This window comes from Protomyctophum parallelum (assembly GCF_964188405.1).
Source record: "Protomyctophum parallelum genome assembly, chromosome: 20".
NCBI lineage: Eukaryota > Metazoa > Chordata > Actinopteri > Myctophiformes > Myctophidae > Protomyctophum > Protomyctophum parallelum.
The window spans coordinates 9,406,175-9,430,679 of NC_139718.1; the positions used below are offsets into that span (position 1 = coordinate 9,406,175).

At 42.0% G+C, this 24,505-nt stretch overlaps 1 long non-coding RNA gene across 1 annotated transcript; it reads right to left on the reverse strand.

Moving 5' to 3' along the window:
- Positions 1 to 215: 215 nt before the first annotated feature.
- On the reverse strand, positions 216 to 5,364 carry LOC310878139. Its single transcript, XR_014570859.1, has 5 exons — positions 2,785 to 5,364; positions 2,582 to 2,628; positions 2,001 to 2,111; positions 603 to 1,966; positions 216 to 351 (listed from the first exon to the last, which is right to left on the reverse strand). It is a non-coding gene; the product is annotated as an uncharacterized lncRNA (long non-coding RNA).
- Positions 5,365 to 24,505: the final 19,141 nt, after the last annotated feature.

Here is a 24,505-nt window from a genome sequence, read left to right on the forward strand (position 1 = left end):
TCATGCTTTAGCTATTGAAAAATAGCAGATCTACAAGCTCATATCGCGCCACCGAGTGGCGCGATACGAGCTTGTAGGTCTGCTATTTTTGAAAAAAATCGAAGAACGACTGACATTTTTAGAATCTGATCTCAGGTCAGAATGGGTTCATCAGACCAGTGTGTGTCCGGCGGAAACCTCGTATGAATCTGATCTCAGGTCAGAATGGGTTAATATCCAGATCTTCATCCTCATGTGGTCCATTCTCATTACAGTATGACATCGTCACGATCGGGCAGAAACGTCCATATTTTGTGTTTGAATGTTTCGTTTTGTTTTGAAATGAATGCTATTGATCACCTTTAACCCATTCTGACCTGAGATCAGATTCACACAAGGTTTCCACTGGACACACACTGGTCTGATTAACCCATTCTGACCTGAGATCAGATTCTAAAAAATGTCAGTCGTTCTTCGATTTTTCAAAAAATAGCAGACCTACAAGCTCGTATCGCGACACTCGGTGGCGCGCTATGAGCTTGTAGATCTTCTATTTTTCAATAGCTAAAGCATAACATGATGCTGACACCAAAATGGGTGCCCGTTCAGAATGGGTTAACCACCTAATGGCTAAGTCCTATTTCATACTTCAGACAGCAAAAGTAGCGAAAATAGCCAATCTACAAACTTGCATGTGATGACGTGGCTACTAGTTCTGGAACTTTTCGCTGACAATGACATGCTCAAAATGGGGACGCCAGCTTGAAAGTGGTCAGTCAAGTCGGTGTGGGTTTTATAAGTAACCAGTAAAAAAACATTAACCTCTATCCCCATGTAGTCCGTTCTCATTTCATTATGACCCACCATCGCCAAAGTCTGCAATGTTAATGTTAATAATAATAATAATAAGCTATTTATAATATAGCACCTTTCATACAGGGTTGCAGTTCAAAGTGCTTCACAGGCAGGACATACAGAACATCAAGTGCTTTACAGTTCGGTCATAGGTTAACATATCAAACACAGTACATGTTTACATAGGATGATAATAATACAACATAGTAAGGTCATAGGAAGATGCAGAATTCATACATTTACATTATACATCTGCTCTAACAGACTCCAAAACAAGCCACCAGCAAACTATTATTTTCTAATGATTCTGAAAACTTTTGACTCAGCTGTTCTTTATAGTAGTATTTAATTTAACTTAACAATCAACAAATCAACATTAAATTCATCCCCGTCCTATTAATCTAGAATCATCTATATGTGTTTGTAATAGTTTAGCCTTATAATTAAACTCTTGTCATACTGTTAACAACACCGCATGTCACCGCACCGGTCCGCTCTAGCTGGCAATCTTCTCTATTTCATCCAGATCGTTCAATGTTCTTGTTGAAATGGTCCTGGATTGGGTTGAGGATGTTCATGCTGAACTAGCTGTCCACCATGTTGATGGCCAGCCCTGGCTTGCCGAATCGGCCCGTGCGACCAATCCTGTGCAGGTACGCCTCGTTGTCCGGGTTTCCGTCCGTGTCCACCGGCAGGTCACCGGTGGAAACCTGTTCAACGGCAATACCTCGTGCACAGACGCTCCTTAAAAGACTTGACGGAGTAGAGCGGGCCGTTGGGATCCCTCTGAAGCACCGCCACTTGGTTGGTGGTGTTGACCAAGTTACTGCGGATCAGCTTGTTCAACAACGACAGGGCCTCTTTGTCGTCCTCTTCTGATGGCGTCTTTGTTTCCCCTGCTCTTTGCTTCAGTCTGTCGTGGTTTTGGCGGTGGTGCCATTTTCTTCTGGTTTGTCTTTTATTGTAAGAACCAACTCAAATAACTCAGCTAGGAGACCCCCTAGCCCAGAGGGTTCTCAACGTTTTTTGGCTGGGGACCCCCGAGATTGCTTTGGCCATGTCTCGCGAAAGTTATGTATCTGTAATGTGACACAAAACGACCTAAACCCCACAATGCCGTGTTGGTCTGGAGCTCGAGTGGATGACTGAGTACGACCGGCTCACACACACACTGGATGACTGAGTACGACCGGCTCACAAAAGCCAAATGGCAGATTCTTAATCATGATGTCACAATGAATGACGTTCTTGTGGCAGTACATCAGTGTATCAGACACCTGGCAGAGTACAGTACATCAGTGTATCAGACACCTGGCAGAGTACAGTACATCAGTGTATCAGACACCTGGCAGAGTACAGTACATCAGTGTATCAGACACCTGGCAGAGTACAGTACATCAGTGTATCAGACACCTGGCAGAGTACAGTACATCAGTGTATCAGACACCTGGCAGAGTACAGTACATCAGTGTATCAGACACCTGGCAGAGTACAGTACATCAGTGTATCAGACACCTGGCAGAGTACAGTACATCAGTGTATCAGACACCTGGCAGAGTACAGTACTTCAGTACAGTACAGTACATCAGTGTATCAGACACCTGGCAGAGTACAGTACATCAGTACAGTACAGTACATCAGTGTATCAGACACCTGGCAGAGTACAGTACATCAGTACAGTACATCAGTGTATCAGACACCTGGCAGAGTACAGTACATCAGTACAGTACATCAGTGTATCAGACACCTGGCAGAGTACAGTACATCAGTACAGTACATCAGTGTATCAGACACCTGGCAGAGTACAGTACATCAGTACAGTACAGTACATCAGTGTATCAGACACCTGGCAGAGTACAGTACATCAGTACAGTACAGTACATCAGTGTATCAGACACCTGGCAGAGTACAGTACATCAGTACAGTACAGTGCATCAGTGTATCAGACACCTGGCAGAGCGATGCTCGCCAAGATGCCAAATGACCTGTATTTCTGTATCTCGTACATCTCACCACGTGGGGCATACTCGAGGATCAGAATGATTGGTGTGCGGTCATGAAATGGATGTTGGTATGTCCGAAATGGGACTGAATCTCTTAACTAATAACTAGTAATAAATAACTGATCCATTGGAACACGCGTTATTTGTTTTCCAATTACATACAAGTAAGGTTTTTTGTTTTTGGACAAACAAGGTTTCTGCCGACAGTGACTATACTGTATAGAAGCTTACATTACTGTTCATATCCATTCCATACATACAGTACGTCATCCCTCCCTCGTTCAGGGTAACTCAGCAGAACTGAACTAAGAACAGACATTCTGGTCATGGTCATGCACATTGGCAATGATTGCACAACATCATCATGGTCCTCAGTGAATCAATTCTAAGACGTATTAATAGCATACAGTACATGTGATCATTAGCCTTAAAGTTTTAGCACCTGCTGTAGCCTCTATTGTTTTTTTTTACTGACCCCACCTACTATACAAGCATGATTGTTTTATATCTGCGCTAATCCAGTTTCAGCACCTTCTCATTTTGTCCTCTCCTTGAAAATCTCATTCCAGAGAAAGCTTTCGCTGTTTGTATGACAATCGTGCCAAACAGATTTCCAGGCAGGATTGGAGAGAAAAAAGGAAGAAAAAAAAGTCTTTTGACCATGTATTGTTAATGTGTAAACATATGTTATGGAGATGAACAATTTGCTTTTTTTTAAATGCAAGTGCTGCACTGTATATGGTTTCCATTTTTTTTTGCTTTGTGTTATGGTCAGGTTAAAACTACTGTGTTCATTTTATATGTTACGATACCTTCTGTGTTCACAGAATGGAACTGAGCAGTTGAAAACAATGCAAACTCAGCGGAGTCACGAGAGATCACACCCCGCTTTGGACTTGGGGGTCCTTTAAGGTTTTTATATCATCTGGTAGTTGCCAAGCCTGCATGGGGAAGACATGTGTTTGAAAATGTTGATCTGATGCGTTTAGACTTGAAAAGAAAATGTTTTTTTTTCCAGTTTTTCTTTTTTTTTAACGTCTAAAGTAAACCATCTTACAAAATTGTACATGCTATATTTCACCCATGTCTGCTGCCTGGCAACACTGAACAGATAGATATTATGCAACAAATACTAAGGGCCAAACTGTAGACTACAATCACCCTCTGTGTCACACCACCGTTTTCCACAACCGGGCCAATGGGGCTTATTTTTATGACTAACTTTGACTCGGATCAATATGCTATTGCTAACGTCAGCAAGATGTATAAAGAGCACCCTTTTTGTTTTTAAATCTCACCTGTTCTTGTTGAGGAGAGATTTAAGCTGTAAATTACTTTACCAAGATATTACTTTGCAATTTTACCGAGATCGAGTCTGGCTATGAACAGCAATTTATATTTTATAACCCGTCGTGTCAATAGGTAATGTTGCATGCTCTTTGCTCTGACTACTAATTTATGTGTTAGAGATTACAATATTGTAGCCTCGGGAAGATCTTTGGACTGGTAGCATTGTCACTCACTACATTGTTTTTGTTTGTTTTTTTTCCTTTAAAAATGTTAAGATGGCAAAATACCACAATTTCTTACAAAGATCAACCTTTGGTTATAGAATACAAGAAGACTTGCCTATATTGGTTCCCCTCATTGTTTCCTAGTTCTTCATGCCTGTTTTTATACGCCTGTGTTGGATTATGTTCTACTTTGTATTTTCTGTGTTTTCTCAGTTCACCTTCAGTCAGTCACCTTTGCACATGCAGTACAGATACAGCACTGAGATCAGAACAATTATTACATTACATTATTTTAGGCCTGGGAGGATTTTCCCTGTATAGTACGTACAGTAAGAATATTTTACATCTTAAAATCCATTCTGAGATCAGATTCTAAAAATGTCTTCTACATCCTGACAGTTTTCTGAAAAAGCTATGTTTCTATGTCAGTCGTTCTTTGATTTTTCAAAAATAGCAGACCTACAAGCTCGTAGCACGCCACTCGGTGGCACGCTGTGACCCACGCTGTGGCACGTGACCCATCTCAAAATATCTCAATATGACCCCCAGAAGCAAAGATTTGAGTTAAAGATGTTTGCTGTCAAAGAATATATATATTCAAAGATTTGCACTTATCCAAATGCTAAAATCTAAAAGATGCTTTCCAGATTTTAACTGGGTATGTCAATGTGCTGACCTGAAGGTTGATTGACCCAAGCCATGATTGATGTAGAGAAGTAAACCATATTTGGACAGCTTCTGTACAATTGAGATATCTATAGTTGCCATCTCCCCATGTATCTGCAGTCCCACTAACACTGTGACACAAGGTATTAAAGGTTGTTGTTTTTTTTGTGATTCTGTTCTTTATTGTGACGTTCTGAATATAATCCAGATATTTGGATGCTTTTAAGGTATTGCGCAATGGCTCCCTCTGCTGTTAAGATGATGCTTTACAGTTACACTCCCTTTTCGAGAGGGGCAGTGTAAAAATGTTTTTGAAAAGAAACATTGTGTATAACTTAAAGGACCATGAACCCCTAGGCTGTGTTTATTTTTATTTTTAATAAACAGCAGAAAATGGCCATTCTCTAGTTCCATTGTTCCAGACCCCATTTATTTGTCCCATAATTATCCATAAGCCTAGAATCAAGCCATCCAGTATCCTTGTGAATCATGACCATAAAACATTTGATTCTGTGAAGAAGAAAAAAAATATTATAATACTATATATTATATCATATGTATATAGTGGGGTCGTATCTGATACTTCCGTTGAGCCCCCATTCATGAGAGCCCCAAATCCATATGGCCACCATCAACAACAATAAGGCAAAATTACCTCAAATCCATTCTGCTGTAAGTAGCATGTGACATGTCGAACTAGGGGGTTTTCATGATGGCTATGGCCGTTTTTACTAAACTAAACTAGGGGGTTTTCATGATGGCTATGGCCGTTTTTACTAAACTAAACTAGGGGGTTTTCATGATGGCTATGGCCGTTTTTACTAAACTAAACTAGGGGGTTTTCATGATGGCTATGGCCGTTTTTACTAAACTAAACTAGGGGGTTTTCATGATGGCTATGGCCGTTTTTATCCCAATGAGTGTTTTTTTGTGCAAAACTAATGCTTGGAATGGATAAATTCCCCTTATTTCTTTTTTTTTTTTTTTTTTTTTACAGTTTTCAATATTTGAATTCTTCATGAAAAACAATAATGATAATTAAAAACTGAATGTATAGAACAAAGCTTAAAGGAGCATTCAGTGATTTTTGACCCCCAGGGGTTAACTGGGGACGGGGAGGAACTCCTTATATGGTCAGCACACTCTATAGTAGGGAGGATTATCACAACAACGAAACAAAAAAAAGTGATATTTGAATTAAGTGAAATCCCTGAATATATAAGTATACCTTACTTAAGGGACCCATAAATATGTCTCCCCGACCCACTGTTTGGGAACCGGTGATTGGAAACCTTTGTGCAGAAAGACAAGAATAATTCACAATACGTAGATACAGATGCTATAAAACTATAAAAACTATTGCTTATATTCACAGATTAGTGCAATATAAGGTCAGCATTATGCAGTCTGCCATGTTTTACTCTGCTGTAGTTTTTTTTGAGTGGTGCAACCACTCCTATAGACAGCTATGGGTGTCCCTGAGTGGTGCAACCACTCCTATAGACAGCTATGGGTGTCCCTGGCCGGGTTCCTGTGTGTCTGGAACCTCTGGGGATCCCCCGGGGACCCCACACAGAGTTGCACCACTCACTTCACACAGGTGTGATTTTTTTTAACCTGAACTGGAAAACAAAGGAAAACCATGCCATTTAAGTCCTTGCGATTGAAAATTAACATGTTTATCTTTGGACACACTATAGTCCTATAGTTCCCAAACAATTTTCTCAAGACCCAAAAGTGAAATCTGATGTTTGCCCTGGCCTGGACCCAAACCTGCGGTCCGAGTTTGCAGATCTGCTAATTTTCATTTCTAATTTGGGGAATTTCATTGATCATTTTTATTTCATTCATGAAATTATTTTTGGAAAAATGTTTGACTTTGCTTCCAACTCATGATATATATATATATATATATATATATATATATAATATAATTAATCTAAAATAATGACAATTTAGGAAACAAAAGAATAAATCACACTGTTCAGGAAACGGTGCACTAGTCTAGTGTATCCAAAGACATGTTAACCCCTTACTGACCAACCTAATTTAACATTGAATTGATAATTCTGCCAACACTATGATATAATATTATATACATCTCTTTCACTCGATCATATTGTAATATGTATTATTGCCACCAGGTGGCGGGAACGCACCATTATGCCTATTTTGACCAAATCGAGCAAATCTGACGATGTCATTTCCGTTTGTACGCATCACAACATCCACTAGCTTTCTGCATTCAGACCAGATTCAGACAGACAGTCTGATGTCCGCGGAATGCTAAGGTATCATCGTTTATTTTCATAACTAAGTCAAATTAAGCTCTAATAATCAAGCCCAAAAGATCGCATTTTACTCAGCGATGCACATAAAGACGGCGCGCGTGCACGATCACCCGATCATCAACATTTTGTTATTATTACGCTCCCGATTTCAGGTTGAGAGTGTCATTACGTCAGTTGGATTTATGATGGATTTATGGCTTTCACTACGTCATCCACGTCACTGGCCATGAGACGGTATGTAATCATTCAACATCTCTGAAGTCATTGATCATTTTTATTTCATTCATGAAATTATTTTTGGAAAAATGTTTGACTTTGCTTCCAACTCATGATATATATATATATATATATATATATATATATATATATATATATATATAATTCATCTAAAATAATAATGACAATAATAATATTATTATTATTATAATTTAGGAAACAAAAGAATAAAGCATTCCACTGTTCAGGAAACGGTGCACTAGCCTAGTGTATCCAAAGACATGTTAATGTAATCATTCATCTCTGAAGTCCAGTGACCAGACTTTAGAGATGTTATAGATAGCATTTTGGAATAACACTTCAATTATAATCTGGTGTGAAGGCATATATGTCAATCTAAAATATCTACATGCTACCAACATGTTGCATGATTGCCTAAGACGACATGCCCAAAATATGGATGCCGGATTTAAATCTCTTAGAAAAGGAAGAGCTTGACTTTTAAAATGGATTTATAGTGGATAGAACCAGGCCATTGGAAACAATGCCTGTTAGAAACGTATGCCCTGGCGCTGTAAAGTATCTACCCTCCACGGTGGAGGTTGGACCGTTTCTGCACCTGTCAGCAAAGAGTGTTGGGTAGGAGTCTCTGTCTACATCCTCCTGGTGGGGGCTCCTCACTGGCAGGTGCGTCAGTAGGATACAACAGCAGTGAGGACACAGAGATGTGTGTGGAGTAATTAATTGCCATAATGACTAAATTGGGAGAAAAAATGGCTTTGCTTTGTAAAAAGCAATCAGAAATTGGAGGCCAGTATTAGTACTAATATGGAAAATACAAAAAGACTCGCCCCGTTTCTGTTTTCCTCACAGAATTTTCCCCAGTGAGGGGTGGGAGAGGCTGGCCAGCAGACGGCTGGATTTTGAATTTCTCTAACTATAAACTTTCATGACAGCAGACAGCAGTACAAATATAATTTATGAAAAGCTACTACAGTGAAGTCTGTTCACAGAAGTTGTTGTAGGATATGTGGGGATTATCTGACGAGGTACCATTTGAGGGGGCAAAACCTTACATATACTAAATAATACTAAATTGTTTATAGGGTCAATATAAGTAATAAGATATAGCCTTTCCACAGGAGTATCTTTTTATATTTTTCCAAAAAGAATACAAACAGCCAATAGCATATTACAAAGTTATCCCCCTCACAGGGGAAAATTCCGGGAGGAAAAACGGGCACGCACCGGGGTGAGTCTTCTTGTTACCCTAATATGATGTAAAACGTCATTCCAACCAAGGTGTAACGGCAGCCTCCTTGTTTCTAACTGTTTGAAATAAGTTCAGTATGCATTTCCTCTACCCCACAGGCCCACACACATCTCTGACACCAGCTCATTGATGGCAATGACATCCTGTTTAAAATTGGTTTTGTTCATTGGTACGACTACTCTTGTCCACTCATTTCCATTGCTTTGTACTCTGTCAACAAGCAGCTTGGTCCTGCTCTGTTTGATCAGCACCTTGGTTTGAGGTCTCAGGCCTTTCACTCCCCCAAAGAACAGGTTGTTCTCTCTCTTTCTCTTCACTCTCTTTGTCTCCATTTCCTGCCAGAGGCCGGATCGGGAGGCATTAACCAGACAACCCTGAAGGCTGAGAATGAAAGTGCAAACTCCAAATAACAACCTGGTCATATATCATCCCTCACCAGCTGTTCTCTGTTTGGAAGGCTCTCCACCAATCACTGGGCAGGACCACAGGAAGTTGCCATCTGTGGGCGCCATGGCGACGGGGTTTGCGCGGATGGGGCGTTTGAGGCTGATGTGTTATCTGGAGCGAATGAAGTATGATGCACACATGGAGAAAACAGGAGGGAGGAAGAAGATTGGGACAGAGATGGACAGGAAGGAAACTTGGCTTCAAATGGGGGGAAATCAAATAAAAGATTGTCAGAGAGAGAGAGAGAGAGAGAGAGAGAGAGAGAGAGAGAGTTGATCTCCAACACACCGTGTAATAGAGGAGAGAGAGAGGCACCTGCTCTGCACAGAACGCAGGGTTCTGCCATCACATGTGTGCTGGCTGCTGGCCGATCCAGCCTGGCCTGCTCTGGCTTTATCTAACACATTTTGACGTGAGATCAGATTCTAAAAATGTCTTCTACATGCTGACAGTTTTCTGAAAAAGCTATGTTTCTATGCCAGTCGTTCTTCGATTTTTCAAAAATAGCAGACCTACAAGCTCGTAGCGTGCCACTCGGTGGCGCGCTAGCCTATGAGCTTGTAGATCTGCTATTTTTCAATAGCTTAAAGCATAACATAATGCTAACACCAAAAGGGGTTCCCGCCAAGAATGGGCTAAGCAGGCACCTCACTGCCAACTCCTCCTCTGTGCTCCAACCCATCCTCTGTACTGCTGCTCTGCAGTTAGCAGCCAACCAAGCAACCCTTAACCTCTCACATCATAGCAAAGAAACTCTGGGAAAATATCATCACGAACAAAAATTGATTCTGTGAGTTGAATGTAAAACGTGTAGCGACTACCGACTATCCCGCCATGGCGTGTTGAAGTATATCAGCAGTGGTGTGTCATATTATTGTAGATCGAAGCCGTAAGCTCAAAATCACACTGGCTCATGATAGTTTGTGTGTGTGTGTGTGTGTGTGTGTGTGTGTGTGTGTGTGTGTGTGTGTGTGTGTGTGTGTGTGTCTCTCTCTCTTTCTCACACACACACACACACACACACACACACACACACACACACACACACACACACACACACACACACACACACACACACACACACACACACACACACACACACACACACACACACACACACACACACACACACACACAATCTGGACTGAGACTGTTAGTAGTGTGGTGATGAATGTGGCATGAAGCATCTCAAAGCAATATTGAAGATGCATGGGCTGACCAGCATGTGTTATTCAGTCGTTATTGGATACAGACCAGGCCCTGACTAAAAGCAGCACAGATGAATTGAAGATGGACTGAACTGAATAGTATATGGGGACATTTCATTTAGAAGATATGTTCATTTTTCCTCTTCATCTTTTTTTATCACTTGGCTCCCTTGGATTTGACTTCAATCTGTTTGACACATCTTATTCTGTGAGTTGAAACATGGTTTCTTGGCTGTATGTCTGTACTTAATTTGCAACATTAAAAAAAAAAAAAAGAAAAATGGCATATAGGCAGATACCACCTCATTTTATATGGTTCAAATACAGCACATCTGTTGGTGATGCAGCCTCAGATTTCACAGTTGTAGGTGTTGATTGATGGCTCGGCGCGAGTTAGCCTGTATTTAGTGAACCATAAATGTGCAGTGAACAGTCTCTGATTAGCATAAAGATAGCAGCTATTTTTGTTCTTCCCCCGTTCGAGGTTATAACAGATTATAGTGATTCATTAACCTGTCATATGTAGTTGACGAACGGTGTCGGAGAAAATAAACGTACTACTTCTCTGCATAGTTTAAATAGTGTTCGTCTAATTATCTATTGTCTATGAGTTTGGCTTAAGTAATGTGTTGTTTATCTCCAGAATAGTTTTTAATGTGAAAGAAATGTGGCTTGGGAAGGCATCAAAGCACCCTAATAGTGAATTCACACAGTCTTGTGGCGGTGAGGTGACTATATAGCTCCGTTAATGTGAGTGGCCTTTGCTGGCCAGGAGAGGGAACCAGAGTGCTATAGAAGGAAATGCACATAGCGTTCATTCACACGTCATGCACACAGAGATGCAGAGTGTGATGTGGAGAGTAGACGTCAACTAATGGAAGACAGACATTTGCACTACTGCAGACTGAGTGTGTTTTCCTGCATGTTGTAGCCTCACGTAGTCCATTTAGCAAGAAGACCCACAACCAGACATGGGTTCCTTACAACACAGGCTAACAGCTGTGGTGGAAGTAGCCTATGTACATTTACTTATATACTGTACTTAACCCATTCTGACCTGAGATCAGATTCTAAAAATGTCTTCTACATCCTGACAGTTTTCTGAAAAAGCGATGTTTCTATGTCAGTCGTTCTTCGATTAAAAAAATAAATAGCAGACCTACAAGCTCATAGCGCGCCACTCGGTGGCATGCCATTTCTTTACTGGATTAATTCCAATTTTGAAAACTTCTCCACTACATCTCGGATCCAAATACTTAGTCCAGTACCTGCCTGTAGACCCTATCGCAATTTGGTGTTGGGGGAATTTCTCACTTGAACTAAGTCAATGGGTCCCTAGACATGAAAGATCAATGAGGTGCTTGTCCGCCATAGTGCCACGAATGGCGCAATGGCCACATCAAAAATGGCCGCCATCGGCTATGATGAAAATCCAACCTTTTTGTTTTTTAGTGTTTAAGCACATGTAATACATTCATTTTGACTAATTGTGGTGTGTGGAATTCATTTCTGATATTGTTTTGATGATTTGGGGTGATTTTGACCTTGAAAGGTCATAGTCAAGGTCATTTTGCTATTCCACAGACCTTGGCCATAACTTGTCCATTTTTAGGAGTAAGAACAGGAACAATAAGTCTATTTCAACTAAATCTGACTCTTAAAATTAATTTCTGATATTGTTTTGACCATTAGGGATCATCCTGTCATTGAATTATTGATGTTAATGTCATTTTTCAATAATTCGATTATGATTCTTTAGTCGCTTTTACTATATATTTTCATGATTTGTTTTCTTTACATAAACAAAATACATGGGCATGAGAAAAACAACAACAGCACCATATGTGCTGTGTGAATAAGCCCATTGTACAAAATACTCTGTCCATGGCCCAAATGAGCCAATTCATTGCTATGGCAACCCCATAGTGGAGGTAAGTCAATATATCATAAGAATCGTTCACTTGATGGTACAAGCACCAAATTTGGTACACAAGTGCTTCAGAACCTACTCTCTCAGAAAAGTACGTTGTCCACTTGAAAAAACTAAATGGCCACCATTTTTCAAGATGGCCGCCAAATGAAAAGGGCCTTTTGTGGCAGTTCTGGACAACCGTGGGTCCGACCAACTCGAGACCGGGCACTGCACTCCCTGTGTGTGTGTGGAACGTGTGTGTCGAATTCGGTGAAGTCAGTGGGGCAAACGGTTCTCGGGTTACATGGATTACAGATGTACAGACACACACAGACTTGAATATATGTCAATGGGCAATGCCCATTGGGGTTTTTTTTAGATGATGGGTAAGAAGAGAGAGATGTGATGTCAGGTGGTGTGGGCTAAGAAGTGGTCAGGGCTAAGATAAAGTATATGAGATGTACAGTAAGTGCAAAGAGAGATGGTGAGGGAGGGAGAAAATGATTTGTACCAATTGACCAAACAGTAGACAGTAGTGTATCACGTTAAGGTGAGTATAGAGATGGAAATGTTCTAGCAAGTGAAGCCAGTGTATTGAGAATATGGGACATATGTGTCAGGAGTTATTTGTGACAGAAGGCTACCAGTGAGAGGGAAGATGTATACGATGGTAGTGAGACCAGCCATGCCGTACGGTTGGAAACGGTGGCACTGATGAAAAGGAGGCACAGCTGGAGGTGGCAGAATTAAGGATGCTATGGTTCTCATTAGGAGTGAAAAGGAAGGACATTATCAGAAATGACTGAATTAGAGGATCATCCCAGGTTAGAAGGTTTGGGGATAAAGCAAGAGAGGTGAGGTTGAGATGGTTTAGACATGTGAAAAGGAGGGATGAGGGTACATTGGGAGAAGGATGCTGAAGATGTAGCTGCCAGGTAAGAGGATGGCCAAAGACGAGGTTTAAGGATGCTGTGAGAGATGACATGAAGGTGGCAGGTCACAGAGGAAGATGTAGAAAACAAAACCAAAAGGGGTCCTCCCCTTTTCCCTGTGCGTGCACACACACACACACACACACACACACACACACACACACACACACACACACACGGTACTCTACAGTACACTACAGTATGTTACAGTACAGTATGGTAAAGTACAGTAACGTGCGGTACGGCATGGTACAGTATGATACCATAAGGTATGGTACAGTACAGTATGATGCCGTACAGTACAGTAAGGTACAGTATGATGCCATACAGTAAGGTACAGTATGGTACCATGCAGTACGGTACAGTACAGTACAGTACAGTACAGTACAGTATTGTACAGTATGATACCATACAGTAAGGTACAGTATGGTACAGTATGGTACCATGCAGTACGGTACATATACAGTACAGTATTGTACAGTATGATACCATACAGTAAGGTACGGTACGGTATGGTATCATACTGTACCTTACTGTACTGTACGGCATCATACTGTACTGTACCATACCTTATGGTATCATACTGTACCATGCCGTACCGCACGTTACTGTACTTTACAATACTGTACTGTAACATACTGTAGTGTACTGTACAGTACCGTGTGTGTGTGTGTGCACGCACAGGGAAAAGGGGAGGACCCCTTTTGGTTTTGTTTTCTGCATCTTCCTCTGTGACCTGCCACCTTCATGTCATCTCTCACAGCATCCTTAAACCTCGTCTTTGGCCATCCTCTTACCTGGCAGCTACATCTTCAGCATCCTTCTCCCAATGTACCCTCATCCCTCCTTTTCACATGTCTAAACCATCTCAACCTCACCTCTCTTGCTTTATCCCCAAACCTTCTAACCTGGGCTGATCCTCTAATTTAGTCATTTCTGATCAAGTCCTTCCTTTTCACTCCTAATGAGAAGCATAGCATCCTTAATTCTGCCACCTCCAGCTGTGCCTCCTTTTCATCAGTGCCACCGTTTCCAACCGTACGGCAAATAACTCCTGACACATATGTCCCATATTCTCAATACACTGGCTTCACTTGCTAGAACATTTCCATCTCTATACTCACCTTAACCTGTTACACTACTGTCTACTGTTTGGTCAATTGGTACAAATAATTTTCTCCCTCCCTCACCATCTCTCTTTGCACTTACTGTACATCTCATATACTTTATCTTAGCCCTGACCACTTCTTAGCCCACACCACCTGACATCACATCTCTCTCTTCTTACCCATCATCTAAAAAAAACCCCAATGGGCATTGCCCATTGACATATATTCAAGTCTGTGTGTGTCTGTACATCTGTAATCCATGTAACCCGAGAACCGTTTGCCCCACTGACTTCACCGAATTCGACACACACGTTCCACACACACACAGGGAGTGCAGTGCCCGGTCTCGAGTTGGTCGGACCCACGGTTGTCCAGAACTGCCACAAAAGGCCCTTTTCATTTGGCGGCCATCTTGAAAAATGGTGGCCATTTAGTTTTTTCAAGTGGACAACGTACTTTTCTGAGAGAGTAGGTTCTGAAGCACTTGTGTACCAAATTTGGTGCTTGTACCATCAAGTGAACGATTCTTATGATATATTGACTTACCTCCACTATGGGGTTGCCATAGCAATGAATTGGCTCATTTGGGCCATGGACAGAGTCTTTTGTACAATGGGCTTATTCACACAGCACATATGGTGCTGTTGTTGTTTTGCTCATGCCCATGTATTTTGTTTATGTAAAGAAAACAAATCATGAAAATATATAGTAAAAGCGACTAAAGAATCATAATCGAATTATTGAAAAATGACATTAACATCAATAATTCAATGACAGGATGATCCCTAATGGTCAAAACAATATCAGAAATTAATTTTAAGAGTCAGATTTAGTTGAAATAGACTTATTGTTCCTGTTCTTACTCCTAAAAATGGACAAGTTATGGCCAAGGTCTGTGGAATAGCAAAATGACCTTGACTATGACCTTTCAAGGTCAAAATCACCCCAAATCATCAAAACAATATCAGAAATGAATTCCACACACCACAATTAGTCAAAATGAATGTATTACATGTGCTTAAACACTAAAAAACAAAAAGGTTGGATTTTCATCATAGCCGATGGCGGCCATTTTTGATGTGGCCATTGCGCCATTCGTGGCACTATGGCGGACAAGCACCTCATTGATCTTTCATGTCTAGGGACCCATTGACTTAGTTCAAGTGAGAAATTCCCCCAACACCAAATTGCGATAGGGTCTACAGGCAGGTACTGGACTAACTACTTTTACGCCACTATACATTTATTTGAAAACTTTATTACAAAGCATGCATTTTTAACCACTTAATTTCATCCATTTGAAAATAGCAGATCTACAAATTCACAATGTGTCGCATCGTGCATGTAGCTGTACCTTGTCCTGTACCTTGTAGATCGGCTATATTGAAACAAGACATGAAACAGGGCATTCTGTGCATAAAGAATACTTTTACTTTTGGTACTTTAAGTACATTATCACTAAGAGGCTAATACTTTTGTACTTTTACTCAAGTACATTTTGAATTCCGGTCTTTTACTTGTAAAAGAGTATTGCTATATTGCAGTATTGATAAAAAAAAAAAAAAAAAAACCTTTTCCACCACTGGCTAACTAAAGAAATGTTCTAGAGAGCAGTATAGCTTAAAATTTACATGATGGTATGTTATAATTTAGCTATTGAAAAATCAAAGAACGACTGACATAGAAACATAGCTTTTTCAGAAAACTGTCAGGATGTCGAAGACATTTTTAGAATCTGATAAAACCCTATAATATACTTCATTGACTGAAGTCTCCCATGGGTATATACTGGGCCCTCTCCTTTTTCCCCTAAATCTCTTCGGTGCCAATAGCTGATCTACAAGTGCAGTCAATATAGTGACTGTTGTGAATTATATCCATGCTGTCAGAATGGCAGCCTCTGGTGGACATTCCCTGCATCCACAACTACACATGTGTCTGCCATCACACCCAGGGGCGGCCTTAGGAATCTGGAGGCCCGTTTCAAGACCAAATATGAGGCCCCCATATACCTATGACATAATTATTTTGTTGATACAGCCGTATATTGATACGAATAGTTTGACTGTTCAATCTCACACACACCTTTCCTCATCCTGTCGACCCTTCACAATTAAAGTGTCTCCCCTTTACCTCACAATGCTGCACATTTTACCATGTTATTTACATAAAATAGGTGTAACTTTACTAACTTAACATTAACATTGTGGGAGAGAGCAATGCAGTGAGTGAGCGAGAGAGAGAGAGGGCCAAGAGTGGCGGGGGTTGACTGAGGGGACTTTAGTGCACTGTACTTACGTATGTAAGTACAATGAAAGGAATGAGTGCATTCGCCATGTATTTGAAGGAAGCCTGATCTAACCACTCTTAGATTTATTCCATGTATTTGAAGGAAGCCTGATCTAACCACTCTTAGATTTTCTCCAGGGTTTTATGACTAGCTTGTGGCTTCCTGTGAGGTTTAGGTTTAGCGTTGGGATTCAGGTTTACGTATTTGGTCTATTCTTTAAAACTAGATATTTTTTTGTTATTTGAGTTTTTACTGTTTCCATTTAAAAATGCTAATTTGTCCCCTATATTCAAAGTCTCATTTAAGTACAAAATCAAAACAACTTGTCTAATATTTTGGCATGTTTAAACCTCCAGGAAAATCAGTTTTGAGGTTCTTGATCCATTGTTTTTCATTAAAACGTCTTTGTCCTACTGTCCAGTTGGGATTGTGTTGAAGTCCAGATACTTTTAGAGCTTCAATGCCATGTGTCATGTAATGTTGAACAATCCTTGTAGTTGTCTTTTTTGCATTGTTAATATTGTATTTGTGTTGTCTCAGCCTTGTAGCTATTGTTTTACTCGTTTCTCCGACATATTGTAAGCCATTTTTCACATGTGATTAAATAAACACAGTTAATGGTGCTGGCTGTTATCTGTTGTTTAATCTCCAACATGCGTTTTGTAGTTCTATTTTTAACAATTTGTTTGGGTTTGAAGTATTCTGGTCTCTGGCGTGCTGGTGTGTTGATTCCTTTTAGCTTGCTGTGTACCAGATAGTCTTTAAGATTTTTGTTTTTTCTGTAGGCCGATTTTTTTAAAGTTTTGCGAAAAAAAACTAACTAACAATAGAGGACCAAGTCCTTTCAGGACTGCTTGGTCCTTTTAAACAAAAAAAGATTATAGAAATAAATATACAATAAAGAGAGTTCCACCGGCCCAGGCCGTAGCGTAACGGTCTGGGCACCGGACTGGTGATCCAGTCGCAGTGTGCCGCGGGTTCGACTCCCGGACCCGACACGGCCTTTACTGCATGTCATCCCCCCATCTCTCTCCCGTTTCCTGTCAGCCTACTGTCTGTCCCTTCAAAAATCAATAAAAGGCGTAAGCCGCAAAAAATATCTTAAAAAAAAAAAAAAAAAAGAGAGTTCCACCGTGTTCAGTTTGGAACATACAGACACAGGTTTCTGTTTCACCGCATTGTGTTGGACGGAACAATTGTTATAGTTTGATGCCTAGCTGAATCTGGATGAGATGTTGATCCAAAATTTCTTAGAGAGCTTGCTTGCTGTTCCTTCGTCTGGAAAGTGGTCTCGGTTGTTGTTGTTGCTGTTGTTGTTGGTTGCCATGGCTGCCAGTTCCCACCTGATGTCGTGTGGGAGTTCTGATTGGTCCAGAGCGTACTGAATAACTTCTAGCTTACATAACGTCTTAAGACAAGGACTGAAGTCTAAGATGAACAGCTCATTAGAGATAGTGTGATCTCCTTTGTGTCCTCCAAAGAAGATGATACGTTCTCCCACAATGCAACAGCACATACCATACATTGGACATGGTCCTTTCCCCTTGGGCTCAACCTTCTTCCAGGAGAAGAACTCTGGACTGAATTTCCACACATCATTGAAGGTCTGGTTACGGTTTTTTCCACCAAATATGTACATCTCTCCATTGTAGATAAATGCTGAGTGACCGTGTCTTTCTGGTAGAAGTTGTGCAGAAGGTGTGTCCAGCCAGACATTTGTCTCTGTGTCAAACACTCTGATCCTGTTTTCTTCTTTATCAAATACAAACATCTTGGTACCAATGATAGTAGCTGTTGGAGTAGTAGGATTAAATGTTGGAAAGGGTGCACTTCCTCTGGTGTTAATTAAAGCCCAGACCATTGTGCTGGTGTCCAACTTGTACATGTCAGTAGTACATCCAACCGATTCAAACCTTCGTCCAGTCCGATTGGTGTATCCTCCATGGATAAATATAACCTTCTCCAACACACAGGCTGAGTGGTAGGCCCTCCCTGGAACAGTCCCAGAAACCCTGGGTTGGAACCATCTGTGGGAGTCAACATCAAATGCATAAAGCACATTGCAAGAAGACCCCCCTTGCTGCAATGTGCCTCCCCACATGTAGACTGTATCTTCCACCAACACAGCTGTGTGGCCCCAGCGCTTGGATGGAACCTCAAGGTCACCGTCTCCTCTTCCAGGTTCCACTGGAGGTAACTCCTTCCAGCATAAAGACACTGTGTTGAAGACATGGACATCCATCTGTTCCATGAAGTTGAATCCATTCCATAGTTGAATCCTTCCATAACCAAAGGAATACAGTTTGTTCCTCACTGCTACAGCAGCATGATCGAATCGCTCTGGTCCTCCTGCATTGGAAACGGTCCAAGACAACATCTGTCTGTCTGTCTGTCTGTCTGTCTGTCTGTCTGTCTGTCTGTCTGTCTGTCTGTCTATATCGCTCTCTTCTCTCTCTCTCGATGTCTACAGTCATTTTCATCATGCATCATCTTATATCTTCTGGTGTGACATCACACGAAACACAAACTGTTGCCATGCACGCCTTAACGACGCCAATTAGTGCAGCTGTTCTTCATCTGTACCCTTTGAACTCTATTGCTATTATTTATTACTTCATTACGGCTACCTTGGGGTCTATGGATTTATAGCGCTATGGGTCTTCCACATGCTACAGCGTTCCCTAACACTGAGCTGTGTTGTATTTTGAGGCTGTGTGTGTGTGTGCATGTGCATGCGCGGAATGTGCTGAAGCTGACTGGCTGAGCATGGAATGTGATGTACTGTATGGTGATAACAGTGCCGCTCACGTCACGCGGGTGTGATATTGTTCTCCATATTGCTGTGTGAGAGACAGTCCACTGAGCAACTCAAAGTGAGGCTGAATGACAAGCATTTTGCATTCTGGCAGCTAGCACCCCCTATGGACAGCTTGGTGTGTTTGTGTGTTCAGATTCACAACACTCAACTCAATGACCAATCACAGTTTAGGTGTGCCATATATAACCAGCAACTCACCCCACACTCCTCACTCAGTCTCCAGCCTTCACACAGGCAACATGCCATGCAGAACCTGCAGCTCTCACTGAGTAACCTACAACCCTCACTTATTTGCCGCAGTGTGTCCTTGACCAATAAACCATGGCTCACTGAAGACAATAAACTACTATTCTGTTGAAATATACCTTGGTGTCACATACACTCTCTCTGACTGGCTGGGCCAGGCTAGATGCGAGACTCGCCACAGGCGAGCTTCTATAGTGGAATGCATTGGAGTCAATGCGGGCCACGGTGGACCAGCTTATATTATAATCACTATTTCTGAAGACTGACACCTTTGTAAAATGTACTCAGTCCAGGAAAATAAAAGAAGGCATGTATCACACAATTTGCGGCTGCTTTTTGATGTGTATAATTTTATTGAGGTATTTAAAGAGGACAAAGTAAGTTCATGAAGTACCAAAGTAATGTGTGGCCGACTGTCAATCATTGACAACTAACTATCGCAATACTACCGAGCCTGAAACGATACCTCCCGCTGTTTAGATGCCTCAATAAAACGACCTACTACTACTAAACTAAACTAAACTAAACTAAAACTACCTAGGCCTACTACTGTGCACATTGAAAAACCACCTGTCATATGTCTTTTGTTGAATCTAGCTTCCTTGCTCAGAATACAAACGCTAGGGTTCATGTGGTTAATATAGTCAAACATTCTTGGGTTCAATATTGTCATAAAGGTACAAAAACCATGTATATTGTTTTCTGTCTAAAGTAAGTGGTCAGGGCCTTCAGTAATTCCTGGCAGGTCACATTGTCTGGGTTGACCCCCTTACACTGGAATTAATGGAGTAAACACAGGTGGACATTTAGAGCTAAAGAGCTCCCCGCTAGCTCCCCGCGGGGGTTAAGGGTTAATAATAGGCATGCGCCCTCGCTCATATACACTCTCGCATGGCTTTGAATGTTTGCTGTGGCCAAAGAGCATTGTACATTATCCAGTGACTGACTGTAGGCTGACAGGGCTGGTCGGGGGTCCGCCTCTGATCTGCTCTGTCTCAGCATGCCAGCAGTATTGTTCATTGTCCTCTCTGCCCACGACGCCCATTAGCTTCCATTAGCCTCCATTACCTTCCCGTAGTTCAGCAATACTCAGGTCACGCCTGTCTATAGGAGTGATATATGACTCAAAGCATGAACAAGGGACCAGCCACACTGATGTCCTCAAAACAAACTAGTAGATGTATTTATATATATATATATATATATATATATATATATATATATATATCTTTTTTTTTTTTTTTTTTTTTCTCTGTTGAATGGTTGAATGGTTGGAATTGTGGTGATCTTTAGGCTACTTACGGGTTAGTATATGTACCTGTATTAGTATTGTTTGCATCCAACAGCAAGTCTTAAGTTCAGTTCAGTTACATACATTTTTACAGTTCTATTATAATTATAATGTTTGTGTTTAGGCAATTACGGACACCAGCGGTCCCCATATACATGTTTAGTAATCTGTAACACTCAACTAATTATGGCAACACTCCTTTACCTTCTTTTTCCCCACTTCCTTGTTCTGTTGCCTCCCGCCGGCGCACCCCCACGCCAGCTCTCTCTCTCTCTCTCTCTCCCCCTGGGGTCATTCACCTGAGGCTCCTCACCTGGCCTCTCGGCTCTCACGGGCCGGGAGGGAAATTGCTCTTTCTGTTATTCTCCAAAGAAATTAGCAAACAGTTTTCTGTCCACACGACGTACCTCATAATAGCAACGGCTTTGAAGATGTAAATAAATCAATGGTGCATTTATATAGCGCAATTATCCAGAGCGCTTAACAATGTGCATGACAGTTATCTGACGGCAGAGGGAGCATTTGGGGGTTAGCTGTCTTGCTCAAGGACACTTTGACACTAACCCAGGGGATCAAACAAGGAACCACATACCGTCACAAATTTAAAAAACCTTTTCAGTAGAAAGCCATACTGTGCAGCCAGTGCATCTTCATTCTGAAAAGTGGTTTTACTCTACAATTAGTTTTCACATTTAATTCTCCTTGTTAGGGCAATAAAAAAAAAACATGGGTCTATCTAAGACAGAGTTTGTAGAAACAAGTGAGAACTCTCTCTGTCCAGCCACTAGTTTTTATCTGGCGGCAGTCATGTCTGTGTTAGTCACTTGACTGTTAATGTTTGATTAGTGGGAATGGAAGTGTCAGTTATCAGCAATGATGTACTGACGTGTGTCAAGCTCTTGCCGCCACCACCACAGCTTCCAGCCATGCACCTGTTCCTTCAACCCGCTCTCCCTCTCCCCCATAGCTCTCTCTCTCTCTCTCTCTCTCTCACACACACGCGCGCACACACACACACACACACACACACACACACCCAGCCATGCACACACACGCAAACACATGATCGTGAAATTTGGCATTTCTCATTAAGGACTCACTGAAACTTGACAGGTTTTGACAGTGAAGGCTTCCACGGAGAGGAGACAGATTTCCGACAGCTCGGTGAGAATTGCAGCCACGTAGCAGAAACACAGGTGTCCCTGACAGCCCATGACAATAGCCAGCTCTGAGTGACAAAGCTGCCGGACAGGTTTGATGAAAAGTTGCGCGTCCGGAACGAGTTGGAATTGCAATGGAGTGTTACAGGCCAGGACACGTAAGAGACAGAGGTCATGAACTTTGTTCTATGAGGGCATTGTGGGGGGGGGGGGCAGCGAGGCTGATTTTAGGAAGGCAAACATACAGCTGTAGGCCTTCGTGTGGTCACGTGATACTTAAAACGCAGCATTTCTAACTTCCCTAGGGGGCAGCTAGCTCTGGTCCATAGCCTTCTACTGCTTCGATTCTGCCCTGCAGTAAGGCTATGGGACTTTCAGTTTTAAATCTCAAATCGAAATCAGACCAGCCTCTCCTCTTTTGTGGAAATCTCACAGACGTTTGACCTACTCACCAATACAAAGACGGGTTGTGTCAATAGAAAGACTACTTTCCTTAGTGGACGCACTCTGAGCCCCCCACCACACGTATAAACGGTACTTTTTGGCCAAAAAGGGATTTTGTTTCCACCGGGAAAAAAATACTTTTAGTTACTCCGCTGCGCCCTCTACCGATATTGCCCAGAGAACTGCCTCATAGAGAATATTTTTCCTCCGGTGAAAAAAAATCCCTTTCTGGTCAAAAAGTACCGTTTATACGTGTGGTGGGGGGCTCAGAGTGCGTCCACTAAGGAAAGTACTCTTTCTATTGACACAACCCGTCTTTGTATTGGTGAGTAGGTCAAACGTCTGTGAGATTTCCACAAAAGAGGAGAGGCTGGTCTGATTTCGATTTGAGATTTAAAACTGAAAGTCCCATAGCCTTACTGCAGGGCAGAATCGAAGCAGTAGAAGGCTATGGACCAGAGCTAGGAGGCAGCCTTGTTGTCATCGTTTCCAAGTTCAGCCTCAAGTCCATGTCTCCATACCTCAAGTCAAAACTGATTACAAAGTCATACAAAGTAATACAGTATAGTCTTATCACGTCTTGGTTTTTCAACCAAATCGACATGTATATAAAATTAACGACTACATGTAGGCTACCGGTAATAACGAACATTAACCAACAACATTGACCACAATAAATATGAAAACCCATTCTCTATAAAACAAGCATAATGAATATATCAACAATGAACGATAATCATTGTCTGCTACAATTTTAATCTTCTTTATCGACTGCAACCAAACTGAGGACAGGGAGTTGTCTCTGGTCTGACCAGGGAGAGAGAGATTCCCTGTGTCAATGAGGCCTTCTGACCAGGAAGAGAGAGTCTGTGCTGGGAGGGTGTGGGAGGGTAAAGGCTCATACATAGTCTGGATTTTCGGTGGTGTGGTGACCACCGAACTACAACATGACGTCACGAGCCGCGGTGAAGAGCAAACCACCGCCACCGCTCCAGCCCTTCTCTCTGTTTTTACTCACCACCGCTCAACGTTATTTCAGCTCCGGTGGTCAGCTCACCACCGGAGCGGTGGTCACCTCACCACCGGAAATCCAGACTATGAATGAGCCTTAAGAAGGATTGGATGGCTGTTCCCTCAAGGTACCACACCTCTGTAGTTTAAGTTTAGGTGGCTGAAAGACCAGCTAAAACTGATAGCAGTGGCTACTCCTCTGTCTTGTGAGTCTATGGGGTGTGCATGTTCTCCCTAAGACAGTCAGGCCGGTCTCATCAAATATACGTACTCCATTGCCAACTGAAGGTGGACGGCTGTCGAGTTGAGCCGCCGTCTGGCCCTGGAAGAGGTTAGATGTCTGGAGCGGAGATGCATCTCCATTGTAACCTTCTCTAGGTGGCATGCATCAGTCGAGGCTTGGTGACGGGGAGCAGTGGCTGCCCATTGGTGACGGGGAGCAGTGGCTGCCCGTTGGTAACGGGGAGCAGTGGCTGCCCATTGGTGACGGGGAGCAGTGGCTGCCCGTTGCCCCTGAGGTTACAAGCAGAGGTGGTTTGCTTCCGCCAGGAGATGCTAGGCGGCTGCCAGTGGTCCCTGGAGATGCCAACAGTTGTTCTGTTAGTATGCCTACAGCTACTGGTCGGCAGCATGTGGTTCCATGCAATGACACCCTCTGCTGACCATTCAATGACACCCTCTGCTGACCATTCAATGACACCCTCTGCTGACCATTCAATGATACCCTCTGCTGACCATTCAATGACACCCTCTGCTGACCATTCAATGATACCCTCTGCTGACCATTCAATGACACCCTCTGCTGACCATTCAATGATACCCTCTGCTGACCATTCAATG